A 24,290-nucleotide genomic window follows, 5' to 3' on the forward strand; every position below is an offset into this window, starting at 1 on the left:
CAGGGAAATGAAGTTGATTAAGATACAAAATGTATCTCACTAAGTGGCTCTTTTTATATTTCATGAGAAGGCAAATACTGATTTCAGAGAATGGATGGGAATGAACCTAGAAGAGTTAAATTGAGAGTGACCCTGGCTGTGAAATGGGTAAGAGAGCAGAAGATTATATAAATATAACTGCTTGTGCATTTCTTACCTTTTAACCCAATCTAACCTATGAACTTGTGATGCCACCAAAGGAAAGAAGGGCACCAGTGTCATGGCTGAGTGGTGGCAATAGCAGCGGAGACCTGAAGGCTGGTGATGATGCAGGGCATAGGAGTGGGTGAGATGGTGAGTCAAGACTGGGTCATGCTGGTTAATGGTAGTAATAAGAAGGAATTTGAAGGAGTACAGTGACTGACTCCTTTGGGTATTTAAATATGACAGTCATACATTTTGCTTTTATTTGTCCAGTTCACTTGGGATATATAATTAAGTACCAGGTAGCAATAAAATGGCACTACTTTATAAGAATGGCCACAGAGAAACAGGACAAATATGTACCTAAATGGCTAACCATTTTAGAATCATAAAATTAATCAGGACTCAAGGTTTTCCTACAAAATTTCTTTCTTGTTCTCCTATCCCATCAAGAGAAACCCTGGGATTGTCAGTACTACATGGCTCAATTGGTTTCCTTCCAAAAGTAAGCTCTCATGTAAGTATTCAGGCTAACAAACCATTGGATATGTGAAAGGTTTTATTTAGCCTGTCATCTTATTTAAAAATGCAGAATAGTTTACATTTGAGCCCCTTGATTAGAGAAGTGGTTGTCAAAGTTAATGCCGACCCCTTCACTCAGGGGACCATAATATGATCTCATGGGTACTTGATCAACCAATCAAAGGATAGAAATTTGGATATCATCATATCCTCTAAATGAAGGCTAATCAAAGGGCTAATATCCATCCTTCACTCATCCTTCATTCATTATTTCCCAATAATTTCCCATTCTGCCTTTTTCCTACCAAAGCCTCCCTTGGCTATAAAGTTCTAAACTTTTCTTCTGTGCAAGGCACCAACCCCTAACGGACTCTGACTTGGATACTCACATAAGAAACAACACAAAAATATTCCCTTTCTCAACATTCTGACCCTCTTCATCCCTTGACTATAAAAGGAAATCTTCAGACGGGCTCCATGCTCTCTCTAGGACAGTGGCTCATGAGTAAACCTCTCCCTTTTTTAAATTTCACTTTAGTATTTTGAATTGCACAGGATGATAAGTCATAAATGGATTGTGTGCCTTTTCACAAATCTTAAGTTACTATTATTTTCTTATTATTGCTTCAAGTCCCTATTTAAACTTCCCAATTATTTTTGTGGAACCCACTATCCTTCTAGTCATCTAGGTTCTACCCACCACTCTCATTACCCCATATTTAATTAATTGCCAAATCTTGTCCTTTTTTGCCTCCAAAACATCACACATCCAGGATCCTCTTTTGGTCTCTCATTGATTCTCATCCAAATTATTGCATTAGCTTCCTAACTGACCTCCCTGTCACAAGCATCTTCCTTTCTAATCCATCTTCCATAGATCTCCCAAAGTATTTTCTTTAAGCATAGTTCTGGCATGTCATTCCCTTAATCAGTTCCAGTGGTCCATTGACTCTAGGATCAGATATTTTTTCATCTTTATCTCATCACTTTAAAAATTTCTATTTTGCATAAGCTTTATAATAAATGAATGCATGTACATATATGGGGAGGTCATGTTTATAGGTCATAGCAAGCAAAAATGTTTGGAGAGTAAAGGAAGGAGTATTTATCTGACTCCTCTTGGGTAAATGCTGAAGCATTCTACATGCCAATAATAATAGCTAATAGCTAACATTTATATAGTGCTTACTATGTGGCAGGACTGCTATGAGTGTTTTACAATTATTATCTCATTTACTCCTCACAACAACTCTGGAAGGTAGGTGATATTATTATTCCCATCTTACAAATGAGGAAACTGAGGCAAACAGAAGCTAAGGGATTTGTCCAGGGTCACACAGCATGTCAGTGTCTCAGACTGGATTTAAACTCAGGTCTACCTGATTCCAAGTCCATCCATCATTCCCTCCACTGAGCTGCCTAGCTGCCTTTTAGAGCCAGAAGGAAGTTTATCTACACTCTAGACTGGGAGTTCTTAACTTAAAGTTCATAGGCCCCAGGGATGCATGATTAGATTTCAAGGAGTCGATGTGCTTGGATGGGAGAAAAAACTGATTTTCTTTACAATCCTATGCATTTTATTCTATGCATTTAAAAACATTATCCTAAAAAGATGTCCATAGGTTTCACCATACTGACAATGGGATGCATAACACAAAAAAAAGTTAAGAACCCCTGCTCTAGACTAATTCTCATATTTTGTAGATAGGGAAAGTAGGGCCAAATGAGGTGACATAACTTGCCCAAAGTCTTGTAGTGAGTTACTTGCAGAGCAAGACTTTTGACTCCCAGTCAAGTGATCCTTCCATTTCACTGTGTTGGTTCACCAAATCAGGAAACTTTTTCTTCTTCTGTGTCTATGTAACAGATGATATGTGCGTAAAACTATCTAGGCAGCTAGATAACACATTGAATAGAATACTGGGTCTGGTGTCAGGAGGACCTAAGTTCAAATGCAGCCTAAGACACTTCATAGCATGCAAATTGGGTAAGTCACTTACTCTCTGCTTCAGTTTCCTCATCTGTAAAATGGGGATCATAATAGTAACTGCCAAAATTGTTGTGTGGATCAAATGAGATAATATTTGTAAAGTATTTAGCACAGTGCCTGCACACAGTAGGTGCTATATAAATGTTCATTGTTGTTATTAGTATTATTATTAAAACCAATTTTCCTTTAGTTAGGGCTGATGGTGTACTAGTAACACTTAAATTCATCAATGAAATCAACCAGATTTTGTTGACTATTCAAAAATATAAACATCAACACCTTTAGGAAGAAGTCACTCACTTAAAGGACCCAGTAGGTGCACCTCATCCAAATACTCTTGATGGGGTTTCCTGTCCACACATCTACAGACCATTTTCTCCTTCTGAGCTGGTTCTCTGACAAGTTTCCATCAATCAGCCTGCTCCAAGTTAACATGAGATACCCAAATTTCCAAGCATAGAAAATATGGGAGTGTGTCTTACTTATGACCCAGGAGCAGGCTAATAGAGCTTTTAATGGATTTTTAAGATTCTGGGTAAAGACATATACAAGTTACATCTAAGTTCTAATTATGGTTGATTACTGAAGCTTATGATGAAAGGGGTCTATCAATAGAAGCTAATGTGTTTATTAGTTATTTATCAGATTTGGGGGAAACATACATCTTTAGTAGTTGTTTGCCAAATTAAGGACATTTTATACATACATACATACATACATACATACATATATATATATATATATATATATATATATATATATATATATATAAAATTGTGTATAAGCAACTTGTTTACCAAGTTTGGAACACACAGATTTCATTGCTAAGCTAGACCTCTGGAGTGTTTATCTGTTACAGAAAAACATCTTACATAACAACTTAGTCGCAAAATGAAGGCTTAAAACAAAATGGAATAGGTCATCCCAAATTAATATACTTATTCCCATTAGAGTATGTAGGTATTGTTTCTTCATTACGTGAGTTTCAAAGAAAAGATAATACTAATAATGAAAATGAACAGGGCCAAAATTGAATAGGTGTATGAATATATTTTAGGGATTGCAAGTGTAAAAATTATATAGTGCTTTCCACAATCCCAAGCTGTTCCCTGAAACAAAATCTCCCATTTTTTTACACTTGTATTCTTTGAGTGATGAAAAATGTTTTTTGATCTTATAAAAACACAATCTATTAAAAATGACAGCTGTAGGGAACAAAGACAATGAAGAGTATGTTAACTATAAATAAGCAGTGGTAGAATGAATGAATCAAAAAAAATATTTACTAAATGGTTACTGTATCCCAAACATTGTGCTCAGGATATAAATACAGAAGGAAAGATAAACTCCGAACCCAGGGAGCTTGCCTGTTGCTGAGGGAGACAACAATTATAGTGGAGGGAAATGGCTAGCAAAGGGGACTTTGGTCTAGAAAATTATAGGATTGGTAATTGGGGCCATGGGGAGTACACTGACATAGTTCTTTGAGGAACAATAGTAGACTTGATCATGATTCCTAAATTGGAGTAGAGGATAGTGAAGACAGAAACAAATTGGTTGGTGAGAAGATGGTTAGGAAATTGGGAGCGACATGAAGCAGAATTTAGGACTGAAAATGTTCTGGGAAAAGTAATCAATAATCCAGTGAGACCCTAGGGTGGAAGTTTCTTCAAGAACTGGTCTCTGGTATAGGGTGCAATGTAAAGGAGGAGAAAGTGGCCAGTGAGGAAGAGTGAGTACAGTGATGCTCAAGAATCAGCAGAAAGGATATCATTTGTGGGAAGTAAAATTAGAAAAGGAGGTAATCTGGTCAGTGCTGACAGATGGTTAACTTGACAACTATACTTGGATCCCTCATAGTGGATTCATGGAAACAAGTAGACTTATTACATCAGAGAGAACGGAAAATGTGGATTGGTTGATATCTATACTTTTAGATGGAATATCCACATAGATGAGATCATGGAGTTATTGAAGTATTGTACTGTAAGTCAGGATATGATATTTGTCTTGTCAAATCTAAATTAGTTTAACAGCAAGCATTTTCATGATGGCATCCTATTTTAATTCTAAATTATAATTTAAAGTAAAATTCAATCCAGTTTTATATGTTTCAGGCACCCAGTTGAAGATGGTGGAAGTATTTCAATTGTTCCTGGAGAGTGATAAATAAAACCTGATTTATTCACAGGTGAACATTTTGACATTTATGATTGCTGAACCTCTATCTGTGCTGACCTTTATTTTTGTACTATCTATGAAGAAAGGATTTATGAAGCTAAAGAATGAAGTAAACATGGTTGGGACAGAGGGAGTGACTATTAAATATCTGGAAGAGAATAAAAAAACTTCGAAGGTATTTCAGCAGCTAAGGGGGAAAGTATAGATAAAAATTTGAAGGTCTGGAAATTTATCTGTCTCTTTCACCCTCTCACTACTCTTATCAGCCCCATTTCCTTCCTCCAGGTGGTGCTCAATCCTCTAAGGTAGGCTTCTATCCAGCATTCCATTTTCCCAAAATTCTTGTTATCAACAAACTTTCAACTAATCCCAACTAAAATGTTAGCTGATAAAACATAATCCCTCCCAGTGGTATTTACATTTTAATAGGGAACTTTTGAAGCTTGAAAAAATAAGACCCAAAGGAACTCAGCTATACAGGTGTAAAGACTGGTGGTAAAGTTGATATTTTGGAATATGTCTGTAACTTTTATAAATAATGCTATATTGGCCTTACATTTCTTTTCTCTTAAGATTGGCTTTATGCAGATATTTTAGTACAACTGACCTATGTGCTAATTAAGAAGCTATTAGAACTACCATTAAAATGAACCTTCCTATGCCTATACCTTACTGCAACTGAGTTAGCAGTCAGCCATAGGATACTGTTCATACATGAACTACTACTCTTTATAGAATGAACTTGCCATTCAGAATGTTCACTCATTCAACTTGATGGACATCCTACTTAGTCCAGTGAAGTCATACATTTGGCATCACCAATTCCAGTTTTTGTTTTATAGGGGCTTTAACTTTCTACTCTGTACCAAAAACTACAAAATAACATGACAATATAACCCCCGGATGTTGATGTGACAGCTGGCAGTCTGTGCCCTCTTCACAATGTCCCCTTAGGTTGGAGTTGAAATATTTAGATTGCACTGACTATCTCCTGAGCTTGGGTAGGTCTGGCACCCTCCCTACTTTACCCTTTCTTGCTCTGGAGATTGAGAAGAGATGGCAAGCCTAGTCTTAGAGACTTACCAGGCAACTACACCTGTTGACTGCCACCAATAGAAATGAAAGACAGCCTCATGGTCTCTAGGGACAGACCTTGGGTTTCATTCATTATAACTTCCCTTGGGAGTTCATCTTTGAAACACAGAGGATAAGATGCCTACTAAAATACACCCGACATGGTTTCTTTGACCAATAAACTGGGAATGAGGAACTAGCTTGTATCTTTTGTGAAATATAAAATATTTCCCCAGTTGTGACCTTCTGCAGGCATTTATAGTCACACAGGCAAAACAAAGGAAAAGAAATTCTTTATGTAAATGAATCAACAATAACAAAAACTAACCCTATGCAGGGAAAGATCCCCATATAAGTGGGGTAGAAAGCTCTAAGAAAATAACATTGTCTTCTAGGGTAGAGTGGGGTTGGAAAAATGAGAAAATTCCTCAACCTCTTGTCTTCACAGCCAGTTGACAGAAATAGTGTGAAGCAGGAAAATGCTGAGAGAACATAACTTTCAACAGGTTCGTTCCCAGCTTTTCCTCAAGTAACAATCAATTATCCACAATAGCTCATCATGTTTGTTGCTTATTCTCCTTATATAGTCCCTATCTTATCCCTATCTCTAGGCAAAAAATTAGCTTCACACAGGCCCAGTAGCAACTATTGTTGTTTTTAAGTCCTTTTTTTAGAGTACTATTCTTTTGGGGTTGCTGACTGGCACCTGCATGCCTTCAATATCCATCCAGTCTTACTAAAACAATCTTCCCTTTCTCTGTTCTGCCCTTTTTCTCAGAGACATCCCCCATGCCACCTTCTTGTCACTGCCAGATCTTATCCCCTTCAGACTCCAACTCTGGTACTCAAGGGATAAAATGATCCCCTACCTCAGGAAGCTACTGAATTATTTGGAAACTTGTGAATAAGGCAACATAGAAGAGAGAAAGTAGCAATAGTGATGTGTTGGTCATTTACCCTTAGAGTACAAGATTTAGAAATCTAGTTTTGTTTTGTTTTCTTTCTCTCTCCTGGGGAACTTTTGAGGGTAATTAGTGCAGCCTTTTCCAGTGGTTCACTTATTCCTCTGAGTTCTTACCTTCTCTGTAGGTTCCTGTGTTTTTGTTTCTACACATTATCTGAGATATTTGTGAAAGATGGATAGAACTTTGCATTTCTTGGACAAAGGTAGCTTAAAGCCATTTATTTGTTGTCCTTCTATCATATACTATCTAGTACCTGTTCGGGTGACCAAAGATGGAGTGATTGGGACCTGAGAAGAAAGAAGTCAGGTAAAAGGATACAAAGTCGTATGATATCCCTCATAGATTAAAGGCAGTTCTGTTCTATGTCCTCCCTAGCTTTTGTTTGGTAGGAGATGTGGTTACAGTTTGAGAACTGATCACTGGTTATTTGTGTTAAACTAGAAAATAGAGCAGGGTAAAAAGAGAGTAATAAGGAAAAGTTGCAACTATTACCAAAAAATAAAAGACAACAGGACATAATCATGAATCAAAGTATGAATAGTTGTTACAGAGCCTGTGTGAAGCTGATTTTTTGCCCAGAGATAGGGATAAAGTCTCTGTTAGTGAATGACTATATCATGAGAATAAACAACAAATATGATGAGCTCTCCTGGATAAAGGATTGTTATTCGGGGAAAAGTTGGGAAAGAACCTATTGAAAGTTATATTGACTCAGCATTCCATTGTTCCAGTCCTCCTATCAATCAGTGTTGGAGAGGCTCTGATAAGGAAGGAGACACTAGCTTTCTGTATCACCTGCTATTTGTCAAGTACCCCTACCTGCAAATTGTCATGTTCTTGTTATCTTGGGGAGGAATTGAGATGCAAGGGCCCACCTCTCTTGCTGACCTATCTGGATTATCTTAAAGTTACCTATAAAAGCTGTCTTCACCTCGAAGCCATTACTGATCTCCAGGGACCAGCCAATCAAATGTTGCCACCTTGACATACTTATAATAAAATCCATTTAATTCTCTTTGTCCTGAGTTTTTCCTCATTAATCAGGATAAAAAGTTCAAATGAAAAATTTTCCTTTCAACAAACCAAACTTGCCAGGGACATGAATATGGAAAGAGAGTAGAATGTGGTTAATAATGATTAGTTCAATGATGAAGGCAGCTAGATGGCACAGTAGGTAGAGCATTGGACTTGGAATCAGGAAGACTCATTCTTCATGAGTTCAAATCTGACCTCAGACACTTATTAGCTGTATGACACTGAACAAGTCACTTAACCCTGTTTGCCTCAGTTTCCTCTTCTGTAGAATGAATTGGAAAATGAAACGGTAAATCACTTAAGTATCTTTGGCAGGAAAACTCCAAAAGGAGTCACAAAAAGTCAGACACAACTGAAACAACTAAACAACAATAACAACAAATATAAAGGGGAACAAGCTGCAAGCGCATACTAATCTCATTTATTAAGGGGTTAGCTAAAATTACATAGGTTAAATAAAAGGCTTAAATGAATACAATACGCCCTGACATCTAATGGTCACAATAGAGGGAAATGAAGACATGGAGATCATTGTATGTAATTTGTAAAATATGTGAATAAAACTAAAAATTATTTCCCCCATATTATTCCTAATGCAAAAAACTTATTTTCTGTGAATCTAACATTTCTATTTTTAAGAACTAGGTAGAGTTTAATGGATATATCAGTTCCCAAGATCTAGAACTAGAATAGAGATCAGAGGTCTGGTTCAAACAGAGGTCCAGGCTCAAGGTTTTAAGAGCTTGCCCAGGTCTCATAAGTAGAAGGCAGTTGAGGTAGTATTTGAACCCAAATCTCTCTGACTCTTGAGTCAGTGCTATTTCTGCTGTATTATTACGTCTCCCAGTATTAATGTGCTTAACTAATCATGAATTTCATATTAATATATATATTCATTAAAATTTCTGTTCATTTGTAAATTTCAAGCTGAAATTCCTAAACAATAGCCTTCTCAATCAGGAATGCTCTGAACCAAATTATTTTTGGTTACCAACATATTCTGAAAAATAAAGTGCTAGGAGCTCCATAACTTTGAAGATAAATCAAGCATGAAGAAGGACAGTATAATGAGAATTTTCTGGCAAAATGACATTTGTCCTTTTGAATTTCCATTAAAATATTAAAGTGTTTCCTCATTTTTCTCACTTTAATATTAAATTGAACATTAACGAAACTTTGTTACCCCAAAGTTCCCAAAAGAAACTTAGATAATACTTATTTTAGAAAAAATGAAAATTGCCAATAGAAAATCAGCTCTTTAACTTTTTGGTAGCTAAATGATGATGCAACATGTTGGTCAGCTATCTTTTGGCTATGACCCTTAAGACTAGAATACTTCAGGAGTTGAATCTGAAAACATAGATGTCAGTTGTGGTTGATACCTTGGCAAAGATATAATGACATATCTTTGGGTGAAAGACAATGAGGTATAATCATGTGATTTTTGTTGATTGTATTTTTAATTTAGTTAATTGTTTTTCTAATGTTATAACAACCCTGCATTCTTGGCATAAAACTGACTGGATCATATTACATAATTTTTGTGATATGTTGTTTTAGCCTCTTTACTAATATTTTACTTACATTTTTTGCATCTATGGTCATTAGAAATATTGGTCTATAGTGGTCTTTTTCTACTTTATTTCTCCCTGGTTTACATCTCAGTTACATATCAATATCATATCTGGTATATAAAGGATTTTGGCAAGTTCTCTTCTTTTGCTTTTTTTTGTGAACCATATGTGTAATATCAGAATGAATTTTTCTTTGAATTGTTTACTGAATTCACTTGTGAATCTCTCTGATTTTTAATGTAAAAAGATAACATACCAATTAAGTTTTTAAAAATGTTTAAGAGAGAAATGTAATGAAATATACTCAAATACTAGAATCATAGATTTGGAGTTGGAAGAAGGGTTGGAGATCATGCAATTCAACCTCCTGATTTTACAGATGAGCAAATTGAGGTCCAGTCAATTTAAGTGACTTGTCCCCAGTTACATAACTAGTAAGTGTCTGAGATGAGATCCAAATTCAGGTCTTCCTGACTCCAAGTCCAGCACTTTATCTACTATGTAATACACCTATTAGGAAAGTACACTAGATAAAGTGGAAAGCTGGGACTTGAATCTTGGTTTTGACACTTATAGTATAAATTTTGTGACTAAGCAGGTCATTTCCTGGACCTTTAGTTTCTTGATTCTAAAATGAGGATATTTGCTTTACATTCTTCCTGGAGTTGTTAAGAAAGCATTTTTAAACTTCTAAAGTGCTGTGAAATTGTTATTATATTTAATGGGAAGGATACCTTTGTTCTAAGTGTGCTATTTGCTGCTGCCATCATCTGGAGAAGAGTCGATGCTCCATCTTCCTTTTCTTCTTACCTATCTTCTCCTCCTACCAAACCATCCTCTACCTCCCTAATTCTGATTTTGTAAGTTTCACCAGGCAGTTGTGGTGTACATCCCTTTTCTGAAAACCCTTCAGGATATTGTTAGATGCTTGACCACTCTAATCATGTTGACAATAACTGGGGTAGTGAGTGAATTATATCACTGGGGGAAAAAATTTAAATAGCATGTGATTTCTTAGAGGCTTCCTTGAAAGAAAAATAACATAATGTGATGGTTAATGGACTTTATTAGTAATGACAAGATTTTTTTCCAGTACTGCTTTGAATTAGACATGATCCAACTTGGAAGATCAAAGGGAAGGTAGTGGTGTTGTAACATGCCACATCCAATGACCTTATTAGGAAACTGACTAATACTCTGAGCTTCCCTGGGAACTTATTCTAGGCTTATCTGAGGAAGCATTTCTCCCCTGAATACTAAGTAAGACAGTGGTGTATAGTGCATGTATAATGTATGCTTTAGTTGGGTGCTGATAAAATATAGATGGAACCAAATGGTAAAGTACAAGTAATTGTTGAAATCTGCCACAACTGCTGTGCATAATTAATAAATAAGTCCTAATAACTGGCATAATATTTGTTTTATGTGAGTATGATATTTTGTGGAGAGCTCCTATTTTACAGAAAATTTCAAACCAGTACAACTTGATTATTTTTTTTTAGTGTTAAAGAATAAACTTTCTAATTAAAAACAGAATATAATTGAGATCGTGTCTTAATACTTTCTTCTTGTTTTTCTTTCTAAAAGAGGATATTATTGAACTTGGAAAAATTTATATTTCCCTATGAACTGTAGGTTTGGTTAAACTTAAGTCTTTTTCACTTTAAGACAGATGTAGATAGGAGTAGAATCCCAATACTCCAAGGTCATATATCAGATTTCAATTTAGGTCCTAAATTAACCATAGAAACCACAATGCCTTGTATTACTCATTCATCTTGGCAACAAAACATCTTAAAGCTTTGAAAAGAGATACTTTCATCCAGAAAATAGAAAGGTTTGCTTGTATTCCCTTACCATAAGTATGTCCGGGAAATACTCCTGACCCTTTATTCTCTTGACAAATGTTTAGCTATGGTGAAAGTGTTGTTTTCTTATAACTATAACTTCTTATAACTATAACTGCAGCTTTGTTTAATAGCACATAGTATGTCTGCATATGATAAAATATGTCCAAACTCCAAATTTCATCATTGTTTCATTTCTTTGATGATTTTCTTGTTCAGTTGGTACAATAGTTTGGAGGACAATTATAATTATGATAATAATAATTATGATTATTCCTGTTCCTTGTGGGGCATGAGCCAGAAATTGCATTTGAGAAAGCTCTCCTGCTCTGGCTAAAGCCATGGATGCAGTGTTGGGGAGGGAAAATTTACATTAGGTTTATGAAGGATAAGAAGCAAGAGGTAAGTGAAAAAGACTCATTTCAGGAAAAAAAAAAAAGTTTTATCATAATGCTCATTGGTACATGATGTGGATTTTTCAAAAAAAATGACAACTCTTTTTACAACTTTTTTGGAGTGGGTTTAGAGGAGCTGGAAACCTATAGAGAATGCCCAATGTAATGTATTAATACATTAGAGGCACAATAAAATTAGCATTGACTTAGGTCATGGTGTTGTAGGATTTTTGTCTAGAAATAGAGGAGAACAAAGGGGATAGTACAACTTCTTCATTTTATAAATGAGGAAAATGAATCCTATTGAAATTACATTACTTGCCTAAGGGCACACAGGTAGTAGTTAGAAATAGGATTTCAATCTGATTTCTCAGAATGGGCTTTCCAGAACTAGTACTTTTTCTAAAAAAGTACCTTTGCTTAAAGAAAAGTATACCTTGTCTAAGCAGACAATTATGGGCACAATCGCTTCTGATAACACAGATATATACATTTCTATATCTATATCTATAAATGTATATGATATAATATAAATCACACACACATATTTATATATATATATATATATATATATATATATATATATATATATATATATATATATATATATATAGAGAGAGAGAGAGAGAGAGAGAGAGAGAGAGAGAGAGAGAGAGAGAGAGAGATTGAGATTGAGATTTAAGGGAACCAGTCTAGCTCCTACCATCTAGGAACTTTATAAGTTCAATTTAATTCAATAAGCATTTATTAAGTAGCAACTATATGCTAGTTACTGTACTAAGTAGTGAGGATACAATAAGGAAAAGGATAAAAATACCTATCCTCAAGTGCCCTCAAGAAACTTACAATCTAATGGGGGAAGACGATGCACAATCGGAAACTGGAAAGAGTGGATGGAGAACATAAGGGGGTGTTCGGCAGCGGGGGCATCTTGCTCGGTGGAGATGAGATTAAGCAAGTCTGTAGATGGAGACTGAAGAGAGCTGTACGGCCCAAGTCCTGCTCCCTATAAAGGAAAAAAGAGGTTTGGGGAGGAGTTTGAAGTTACACTTTCCAGCCCTGCCCCAATCAGAGGAGAGGCTGAGGGAGTTGAAAAGATTAAAAGTTAGTGTCTTTTTATTTCCTATGCATCCTTTTTGACAAATTTTTTTAAAGTTTTCTTGTCATTCACTAGTTTGGAACTGCCAAGGCTTCTGATTTTGATAATATTTCTTAGCTAGATGGCACAGTGGATAGAGCACTATACCTGGAGTAAAGAAAACATGAAGTGGACTCCAGCTATATTAGCTGGGTGACCATGGACAAGTCACTAAAATTCTGTTTGCTTCAGCTTCTCATCTATAAAATAAGGGTGGAGTGGGGTGGGTAATAATAGAATCTACTTTCCCAGGTTGTTGTGAGGGAAAAAATGAGATGGTATTTGTAAAGAGCTTGGTAAACCTTAACATACCTTATAAATGCTAGCTCTTATTGTGCATTGTAATGTTACTGACCCAGCTTCATATGATTGGTGTTGTGAGTTTTAATAGTAGTGTTAATAGTTTCTCTTTTCTGAAATTGTATTAGACCGAATGTCATTCTTGATACCAGAAATATCCTGGACTTCCCAGTCTAAATCCTCTTTCCTAGCACATAAACATATCCCTATGGCCAGAGGCTAACTATAAATTTGCTTGGTAGATCTAGGGATCTTGGGACAGGCTAGAGATCAGTCCTAGAGGATGGGTACTTTATACAGCTAATATAGAAGGCATGTTCTATGTCAGGCTAGAGATGACAATATCCTCAAGATAGATGGATCAGTTCTGGGTCACCTCCATGTTCTTCTCTATTGAGGGCCATTCTGAGGGGCCTAGAATAATGTTCTTCAATTGTCCTAGGTAGATCAAAATATCACAGCCTTTTCAAGATAGAGTATTATGACTAAATTAGTGCTAGACTGGTCCCAGCCAGAACTGTCCCCTGAGTGTATCCCAGTGTCCTTTAAAGACAAGGATATGGTAGTGTTGTATTGGAGATTTGTACTCATGGATCTTCTGGGACATTAAGAACCATGGTGAGCAAATAAAGTTTAAACTTAAGAAATTGTAATTGTGAATTACAATCCTCTATTTAGTTTAGTTTAATGCATTAAAGGAGAGCTGTATTTTTTTTTAACTTTGTGGAATTGAGTTACCAAATCTTTTGCTAAAGTATTCAAATTTGTGGCTAACAGAACATTTCTATCCAAGCTAACAAATCTATTTTCAAAAGAAAACATAATGGGACTCACAGTAAATAAGTAACCATGATCGCAAACCACTCAGTCTCCTTGAAAGTCTGCATGTGCTTGATTGCTTCATAACCTTCTATTATTTTTCACACCACTGTCTCCTGGGACCTTTGTTTTAAAAGCCCACAGCTTTCATCTCCTCCTAAAGTGATAGCATAATATAAATATAGACCTGAGCCATCCTGGGAAACTGGTTAGGTATTTCTTTTAGCTACAGAGCCATATGGCACAGCTCAGCTTTGCTCGGGCAGCTCTGAACTATGAGGTAGATGGCAGAAGACTTCATACCATGTCCAGATGAGCAGAGAAGGCCAGTTTGCCATAGCTGGAGTCCTGGCATTCAGCTGACTGCAGTCCTGATGTGGTGCCAAGTTCTATGAAGCTGAAGGTTAAAATAACTTTCTCATAAAGTTCATTATTAGCAGCCACTCCTGTGAAACACACAAAGCAGCTTTTCTTCATTTATGAATGTTTATGTCATTGCTGAAAGGCAGGAATTACAGGAAAGTTTCATGTTTCACATGATGGCCCATAGACCAGTGATGATTACTTCTTAACTATGTCTTATGCTTGAAAAGTGATGACCTAAAGAGTCAAGTGAGATTCCTTGATTTAGCTGTCATGCATCAAAATATCACAGAAAATCTCAACTGAAGTAAAAACTCATTGTTATTCAGAAGTTCACATTACACCAAATAGGTTCAAATATGCCCAAATGGCATAAGGGGCATAGTATAGTTGAAAGAGCACTGAGTCTAGAATAAGTAGGCTCTGGGTTCAAATCCCACCAAATTATTTTACTTCTTTGAGCCTTAATTTCTTCATCTGTAAAATGAGGGAGTGGGACAAGTCTGAGTGGAAGCATTACTTTCAGCTCTAGGTTTTTGAACTATGTTAGCAGATAGATGAAAACTAGTTCAATGTTACACATTATATGTATTTAATAAGTACTTACTGGGTGAAGGGAATCTTTCTCAGCAATTTCAGGATAGGTACCTTTCCTGTATCATTCTTATTATGTGACATTCATCCTATCACCTACCTTATCCTCAAATGTTATTATCAACCTAGGAAATCTGGAGGCATTTAAAGGGATCCTAGATTTAGAGCATGAAAGGGTCATCAATCCAACCCTCTCATTTTTGGGAGGAGGAAAGGGAAGCCCAGAGAGATTATGTGCTTTGCCAATGGTCAGAGAACCAGCAATAATTATGCCAGGTCGTCCTGCCTGTACATCCCCATTCTGTCTATGACATCATTCTCTCTCGAAAAATATAATGAAGAGAATAAAAAAACCTGTAAGAAATGGAATAAATAGGGTTAATCTAGGATAATTTCCTAGAAAGAGAGGTCAAAAGCAGCTTAATAGAACATTCAGATATAGCCATAGGCACTTTGGCTCTGTCCCTTTGCAGTTTCCAGAGAGGAAAGGAGTAAGGATAGAAAAGAAATATAGGATCATGAATTTGAAACTAGAAGGCATCTTAAAGGCCATTTAATCCAATCTTCTCATATTACAGATGAGGAAACTGAGGCCTAGAGAGGTTAAGTGACTTGCCTAAAATCACATAGTGTCTAAGCAAAGACTAAAACCAAGGTCCTCAGATACCACCTCTAGATCTCTTTCCACTAAACCTTACTTTATTTAGAAAATCTTGATTAAGAAACAGTGGTAGCATGACAGAGCAGGGGGATGAACAGCCTCTAGTGATATAGGCTGGGCTCTAAGAGCAAAAAACAGAATGAGGTCATTGATATTCATTCAGGTGAATCTATCTTCTTTTACAAGGGGGCAGGCAGATAGAACAACCCTAGGACCTCCTCCCACAGCACCAGTCCCACAATCAGCTTAATAAGACTCCACTGCATTCCTCTTACCATTTACAGGCCTTTCCTTCCATGAGAAACTTTTTGAGCTGGGACCAGAATGGCACTTCTATGAACTAAGATGCTTAACATTGAGGCCAACATTGAGACTAAAAGAACTTTTTTTTTAATGCAAGGAAGAAAGAAGAGAGAGAGAAAATAGTGGAATGCTTGAGTGAGTGAATGAATGAATGCATGAGTGAAACATTCATTGTGTACTTATTATGTGCAAAAGTACTCTGCAAACATTTATTTAAGAATTTCTAATTTGGTATTTATTGAAGATTTGTAATTTGTTCTTTTTCTAGCTTTTTGAGTTGCATGCCCAATTCATTTATCTCCTCTTTCTCTATTTTAGTCACGTAAGCATTAAGAGATATAAAACTTCCCTTAAGAACCACTTTCACTGGCATCCTATAAGTTTTGGTATGTTGTCTCATTATTGTGATTCTCTTGGATGAAGTTACTGATTGTTTCTATGATTTCCATCGCTCTTTATTACATGTAATTTTATTACATCATTATCTGAAAAGGATGCATTTAATATTTCTGCCTTTCTGCATTAGATTGTGAGTGTTTTATGCCCTAATCTGTGGTCAATTTTTGTGTAGTGCCATATAGTGCTTAGAAAAAGATACATTCCTTTCTATACCAATTCAGTTTTCTCCAGAGGTCTATCATATTTAACTTTTCTAAAATTTCTATTCATATGTTTAACTTATTTCTTGTTTATTTTGTGGTTATAATTTTCTAGTTCTGAGTGGGGGAGGTTGAGGTCCCCCAGTAACATAGTTTTGCTGTCTATTTCTTCCTGTACTTGCTTTTCCTTCTTCTCTAAGAATCTGGATACTATTCCACTTGATGCATATATGTTTAGTATATTACTTCATTGTCTATGATGCTTTTTTAACGGGATCTGGTTTCCTTCCTTATCTTTTTAAATTAGATCTGTTTTTGCCTTTGCTTTGTGTGAGATTAAGATTGCTAGCCCTGCTTTTTTTTTTCACTTCCCTTGAAGCATAATATATTCTACTCCAGCCTTTTACCTTTACTCTGTGCATATCCCTCTGTTTCAAATGTTTCTTGTAAGCAACATATTGTAGGATTATGGTTTTAAATCCATTCTACTATCTGCTTCCATTTTATGGAAGAGTTCATCTCATTCACATTCACAGTTATAATTATTATCTGTTTCTTCGTCTCCATCCTGTTCCTCCCATCCCATTTATATTTTTCTCTCTTTTCCCTCCTCACTAGAGTCTTGCTTTTGACTACTGCCTCCATCAGTCTGCCCTCCATTCTATCAGAACCCTCCCTTTTCTTTCCCTTTTCCTCTACTACTTCTTCCCTTCCTTCTACCCACTCCCTCCCTCCAATTTCCCCTCCCGCTTCCTATAGGGTAAGTTAGATTTCTATACCTGAGTATATCATTCCCTCTTTGAGTGAAATCTGATGAGGATGAGGTTCAAGGAAAGATCATTTCCCTCTCTTCTTTCAGTCTACTGTGATACCTCTTTGTACCTCTTCATGTGATGTTATTTATCCTTGTCTGACTCCTCCTTTCTTCTTCTCCTATTACAATCCCTTTTTACCACTTAATTAGATATTTTTATCATCACATCAAAGTGAAATTATACCCACATCCTCTTTCTATTCCTTCCTGTATACTCCTTCTAAAGTATTGTAATAAAGATACAGTTCTCAAGAGTTACTAGTATCATCTTCCCATGTAGGGATATAAACAGTTTGCCCTTACTAACACTTTTTTCTTTCATGTTGACCTTTTTATGCCTCTCTTGAGTCCTGTATTTGAAGATCCAATTTTCTGTTGAGTTCTGGTCTTTTCATCAGGAAAGTCTGGAAGTCACCTCTTTTTTTAATGTCCATCTTCTCCCCTGAAAGCTGGCTAGTTGAGCCTTGGCTGCAATCCAAACTCCTTTGCCATATGGAATATCATTTTCTAAGCCTTCTGATCTTTTAATGTAGATGCTGCAAGGTCCTGTGTAATCTTGACTGTGGTTCCATGATGTTTAAATTGTTTCTTTCTGGCTACTTTTTTGTCCCCTTGATCTGATAATTCTGGAATTTGACTACAATTTTCCTTGGCATTTTCAATTTGGGATCTCTTTCAGGGAGTGATTGGTGGATTCTTTGAATGATTAATTTACCCTCTGGTTCTAGGACCTCAGGGCAGTTTTCCTTGATGATTTCTTGAAAGATCCTGTCCAGGCTCTTTTCTGAATCATGACTTTCAGGTAGAGATAATTCTTAAATTATCTCTCCTGAACCTATTTTTCAGGTCACTTGTTTTTCCAGTAAGCTCTTTTATGTTTTCTACTATTTTTTCATTCTTTTGATTTTGTTGGACTGATTCTTGATGTCTCAGAGAGTCATTAGTTTCCACTTGCCCCCATTCTAATTTTTAATGAATTGTTTTCTTCACTTACCTTTTGTACCTGCTTTTCACTTTTGCCAATGGTATTTTTAAAGGAATTGTTTTCTACAGTCAATTTTTGTTCTCCCTTTTCCAAGCTGTTGACTCTCTCTGGCCTCTCATTTCTTATCCCAATTTTTCTTCTATCTCTCTTATTTGGCTTTTAAAACCCTTCTTGAGCTTTCCTAAGAAGGCTTTTTGGTCTTGAGACCAGTTTGTATTCCCCTTTGGGGTTTTGAATGTAGGTATATTGAAAATGTTGTCCCCTTCTGAATTTTTATTTTGATCTTCCCTATCACCATAATAATTCTCTGTGGTCAGTGTTTTCCTTTGTTGCTTTTTGTTCATGGTATTTGTCTTTTTTCCAGGCTTTTAAAGTTGATCTCTGCTTCTGGGGCACAGGGGTCACTGTCCCAAGATTCTTGGGCTGGGGCCAGGGTCCTGGTCACTGGCCTCCCTGCTGGGGCCTCAGGTGCTGGCAATTGGAGGCTCTAGGGGTCTAGTTGCTTACCTAGTGCTGGGCTGGAGCTGGTGGTAATGGCCACTGTGCCAAGGCCAGGTGTGGTTTCTGTGCATTTTCCTGGGGCTAAACTGAAGTTCACCATGGGGGGAGGTGATCTCCTGCTGGTTTGCTGAGGTGGGGCTGGCTGGGATTCCTCCCATCCTATACTGCTCCCCTTACACTAAAGGGAGAGGGACCTTTCTTATTAATCCTTCAAGCCTCCTGGGCTAAAATACTGCTGCAGCCTATCTTTCTGCTGGCTTTGCTGTTCCAGGAATTTTCCTGGGGTGATATTTTCAGGTTTTTTAAGGTCAGTAAGGGAGGGTGAGAGTGACCCACTTCTTACTATGCCACCTTGGCTCCTGGAAGTCCAATAAACATTTATTAAGTGCCTCACATGTGTCAGGTGCTGTGCCAAGCACTGGAAAGACAAAAAGAAGCAAAAGACAATCTCTTCCCTTAAGGAACTTACAATCTAAAGGGGGAGACAACTTGCAAACAAATGTATGTAAAGCAAGCTATATAAAGGGTAATTAGGAATTAAATAATAGAGAAAACGCACTCGAATTAAGAGGAGAAGGGCTTCCAGTGAAACAAGGGAATTTACTTGGGACTTAAAGGAAGTTAGGGAGGTCTATGAGCTGAGTGGAGGAGAAAGCATGTTAAAGAGATGGGAGGAAGTCAGAGAAAAAACCTGGAGATGAGAAATGGAGAGTCTTGTTTGTGGAACAGCCAGGAGGCCAACACACCACTGTCAGGGAATAAGGTATAAGAAGACTGGGAAGGTAGGAGAGGGCCAGGTGATGAAAGACTTTAAATGCCAAACAGAGCATTTTGTGTTTGCTCCTGTATGTAAGGGAACACCATTGGAGTCTATTGAGTAGTCTGAGGAGGGGCGATCACATAATTGAGCCTGTACTTTAGAAAAATCACTGTAATGCCTCTTCTTCGATCAATGATACTGACAAAATCATGTTAGTTTCTGATGTTGAATCATAGGATGGTGCAAAGTCTTTGGTGGCAAGAACTTTCTTCAGTAGCTATGGCTACGGCACCCAGAGAAATAGTTGCCAGATTCCAGCTCTACAGAGGTTGCTTTCCAGAATTATGACAGCAGGAAACTGGGCTAGAAGTATTGCTATTCCTGAGGTTCTTGGGTTCAGGGTCCTGGGCTATTTCCATCAGGGTCTGATGACTACAAATGTTTAGTCCATGAATAATGGAAGAAGAGAATTTGAAATAGCCTGGATAGTGTGGTGAACTCCCTTTTTAGCCAAAGCTGGATGACCACTTTTTGTCAGGAGTGATTCCAATACAATTTATGATTTTTGTACAGGTTGGACTAAATGGTTTCTGAGTTTCTTCCTTTAATTCTAATATTCTGTCAGTCTCTGAAATGTGGGGATATGTATGATAAGGGCAGTATAAATATTCTTTTTACTTCAATAACATCTGTATCTACAGATCTTTTGGTAGTTAGGGTCTTAGGTCATAACTTTCTGTGAAAATATTTAGTTTCCAGTATGTAATATTTACATTCCCTAATTTCTTGTGTTTTTAATTATTTTCTTTTATAGATTCTTAATTATTCTGTTAATAAATGTTTATTAAATGCCTACCGTGTGGCAGCACTATGTTAGGACCTGGGGATACAAAAAACAAAAGGAAAAAGAAAGTGCAAATTTGGAGTCAAAGGGTCTAGGTAAATAATTCTACTTCTCTCACTGCATGACCTTGGGCAGGTCTTTTAACTTCTCTAGGCTTTAGTTTCTTTATCCATAAAATGATGGGGTTGAACTAAACCTCTAAAATATCTTTCGGTTCCAGATCCATGATCCTCTAAAAGAAAAAGATTGTGGTTGTCATGGTCTTAGTGTATGAATATCAACCTCAGGTCTTATTAAGACCTTCTAAACTTCCTGATTCACTGTCAGAAGCTGCCTGTAAGCCCCATTCCACCTTTGAGGATTGTTCTGGCAACACTTTAGGTGGCATTGACTCATTTTACTGTTCCCTGGAATATCATTGCCTCTAGGTTTATTCCAATAATGTAAGCCATATGTAGTGCTGTCTGGCCAGCCCTCTGCAGGCATCTCCAAGAATATTAGGGATTGTGGTTTCCAAGACACTTGTCTGTCTTGTTTGGGGCAGATAGCTCTAAATGCCCCGATTAGCTCCAGGGGTAATGTGTGTGTGGGGGGAAATACTCTGACCTGGTGCTTGGTGGGGGTATGAATTTTTTTCCAAAAACCTCAGCTCTCCACATCTTTGGATGTGTTCCAGGAAACAGAGGGTCAAGAGACAGGGCACTTGTAATAGAGAATGGGAGAGAGGTTCCATTCAGGTGACCATGATGAGAGAAGCAGTGACAGTCACTGACCCTAGAAAGAGTGTAGTGAGGACAGAAAAGACTTTCTCACTTCCCCTCATGAGGTTTTTTTTTTCCCCACCATCTCATTGCAGTGTCTGACAAAATCTCTCCAGTCCCTAAGGTGACTGACTATACCTCACCATGACTCTAGAGCTCCAGAGCAAAGCTTCCCTGACTCTGGGGGGGGGGGGGGGGGTGCTTCAGGCAATAAGAATTTTTCATGCAGGGTATCCCCACCTCTGCCTTCTTTGCCATTTCTTCTTGAGCATGGATGAACTCATAGACTGATACCTAAGGAATTTCTTTGAGTATAAATATTCTAAAACTGGAGCTACAGGTCCTTTACATTTTGGATACAGGACTTAACCTGTATCTTCTCTACCAAGAAATTAATGTTATTCTTCTCCATACATTAAAAAAATATAGTTCCTCTGTAGCAGCTTCTGCTGATAGATTCAGAGGGGACCAAATTGCTGAGGTAGAAGGATTGAAGCAGGTTTCAATTAAAAAAAAAAAAAAGATCCAACTGACACGGAGAAGCATCAAATCCTAGTTGCCAAATCTCACTATCTTTTTGATGTCTAGAGGAACAACACTGCCATGATACTAGCAGTCTTTGACTGTAAAAGTGGACTCTGAGGTGAAGATCTCCTGATGGCCCTGTAGAATATGATGCCTGCAAGAAGCAAGAAGATGTGACCACTGGGGAGGAGAACCATGTGGTACAGAGCCTTTCACTCAGCAGGAAAGGCAACAATTGCCAAGTAAATTGCATGTCTAAAATTGTTAGCAAAGGAGGCACAAGCACAGATAGTTCTGTACAAATGTTTGATCACAATTAAGACAGCAAAAAGTAGTTTTTACTAGCATTGTAAAATCTATATTCTCTCTGACCCTTGATAAAAATCTATTTCCCAACATTGTATTGCCATCCCTCTGAAAGCTGAGTCTGAATTTTTCTAGAGGTCCTCTTTCAGCCCATCTGCTCCCTATTTTCATGCAATGTTTGAAGAACTTTAATGAAGTTAAGAAACACTACTACTGAAAGTTCTCAAATTATATCTTAAATTTGCCTTTTGGCTCTGACTCTTTTCCTGCTATCTTGAGATAAAATAACTGATACCGTGGGGAAAATGAAAAAAAAGGATAGTGAGGAACAGAAATCTGCAAAGTTGTTCCAAACATAGCTAAGCACAAACAGTGAGGATCAGGAAGAGGGTGCAGCGCACATATAGATCTTTTGATGTGGGACTTTTTCTAACCCACAGAGAAAAGCTTCTCCAATCTTCTCCTTATCCTTCTTTTTTATATTACTTAGAAAAAAACAATAACTTTGCTGTTGCTCTGTGGCTGAGTAAACTTTGGGCCTTGGAAAATTTTGTTTTCTCCTCATTTGGCTTAAATTCTATGCTATTAAAAAAGGAACGAAGATAAAACAAGGTTAACTGTTAAAATGGCTGTGCTAATGTTGGATGCAACATGAAATGTGTGTGCAGGGGGAGGGGGACAGGATACGACTGGGAAAGAACCCAGAAGATTTTAATCTAAGGTTTTGTTGTAAGGTTTTTGGTTTGCATATAGGTTTTGTTTGATCTAAAGACTATTGTTATAAACTCCCAAGTTATCACTTGTCAGAGTGAAATATATGGCTAAAGGTTTTAAGAATCCACTCATTAAGAAAGATGATAGTTAATTTCAGGGAGAAAGAGAAATCCTTAAGACTAGATATTCTTAACACGTGACCCTGTGAGCTAGGATGGTACAAGGGCATTGAGACTTCAAAGGTCATTTCTTCCTATTGCCCTGAAAGCCCATGTTAGGATTAAAAAAGGAAATCATGCTTTTGAAGAGGGAGTCTCCACCAAAGAAACTCTCCCTCATTGTGACCACTACATATTGTGTGATTCTATGCTTGCCAGAATCAGCTGGTGGTTCTAAGTGCCTTTACTTACATTTTAGGGCAAGTAATTGAGAATAGATCTGAGCAGATCTATAGAAGAGTTATTATATTTGGCATTGATGAGAGCAATACATAGCTAAGCTAGATTTACTCTTCTCTCCTATTCTATCCCTTAGAACATTCTGAGATCATGTCTATTCTCCCAGGCTGTAAAGAAGAAGGTTTCTTCTCACCAAGGCTAACCCTTTTATGTCTATTCTTTGTATTCACTGTTTGTCTATAATCAACCCCAAACTGGCTTTCTCCCCTGAACCCCGCCTGCCCTCTGCCTCCCTAAGGGATAAGAAATTTGTAGTCATTCCTTCCCCTCCCCCCTTCATAAATTTGGTTCTGCAAATTTTTCAACCTAGCCTTCTGCGTCTTGTTCTACTGACCCTAAAATTGCCAAAGTCTTTTCCTTCAACATTATTTTTTCCTTCTCCCCTTTATCCAGACAGTTCTGGATCCCAGATAGTCCCTCATCAGCTGTCCAGACTCCACAATTAGAACATCTCTCTTTAATTTTCAGTATTTTCCTGTCTGCTGGCTCCTTTCCTAATGCCATTATTTAAAAACTTCATGTGACCCTATCATCCTGTTAAGCTATTATCCTATCTTGCCTTCCTTTTATAGTCAAACTCCTAGAAAAATTCATCAACTCTTATTGCCTCAACTTCCTTCATTCCTTTTAACCCTTTTATAATATGGTTTCTAATCTCATTAGCCAATGGAAATGACACTCTCTAAAATTACCAGTGATCTCTTAGTTGCAAAATCCAAGGATCTTTTCTGAGTGTTCATCCTTCTGGGAATCTCTGTGTCATTTAATAATGTTGACCACCATATCTTCTTGAATATCATTTCTTTTCTTTGCTTTTGCGATACTGCTTTCTCTTGATTCTCCTCATTCATAGTCACCTTTGCTGGATCATTATCCATGTTCTGTCCTCCCTCCATATCTCTCAATGACTATGGATGTGTTCTAAAGTGATGTCATGGATCTTTATTTTTCTCTGGATACTCTCTTACTGATATACTGGGGTTCATCTCTGTGAAGATGACTTCTAGATTTATTTATTCAGTTCTAGGATTTCCTGAGTGTAAGATAATTCCTAATACATATTCTGAGCTGAATGACCC

The 24,290-nt window shown here is 37.1% G+C and overlaps 1 pseudogene; it reads left to right on the forward strand.

Moving 5' to 3' along the window:
* Positions 1–21,352: 21,352 nt before the first annotated feature.
* LOC140507892 (ATP synthase F(0) complex subunit B1, mitochondrial pseudogene) lies at positions 21,353–22,131 on the forward strand (annotated as a pseudogene).
* The last annotated feature ends 2,159 nt before the right edge of the window (positions 22,132–24,290 follow it).

The sequence above is a fragment of the Notamacropus eugenii genome, chromosome 5 (assembly GCF_028372415.1).
Source record: "Notamacropus eugenii isolate mMacEug1 chromosome 5, mMacEug1.pri_v2, whole genome shotgun sequence".
NCBI lineage: Eukaryota > Metazoa > Chordata > Mammalia > Diprotodontia > Macropodidae > Notamacropus > Notamacropus eugenii.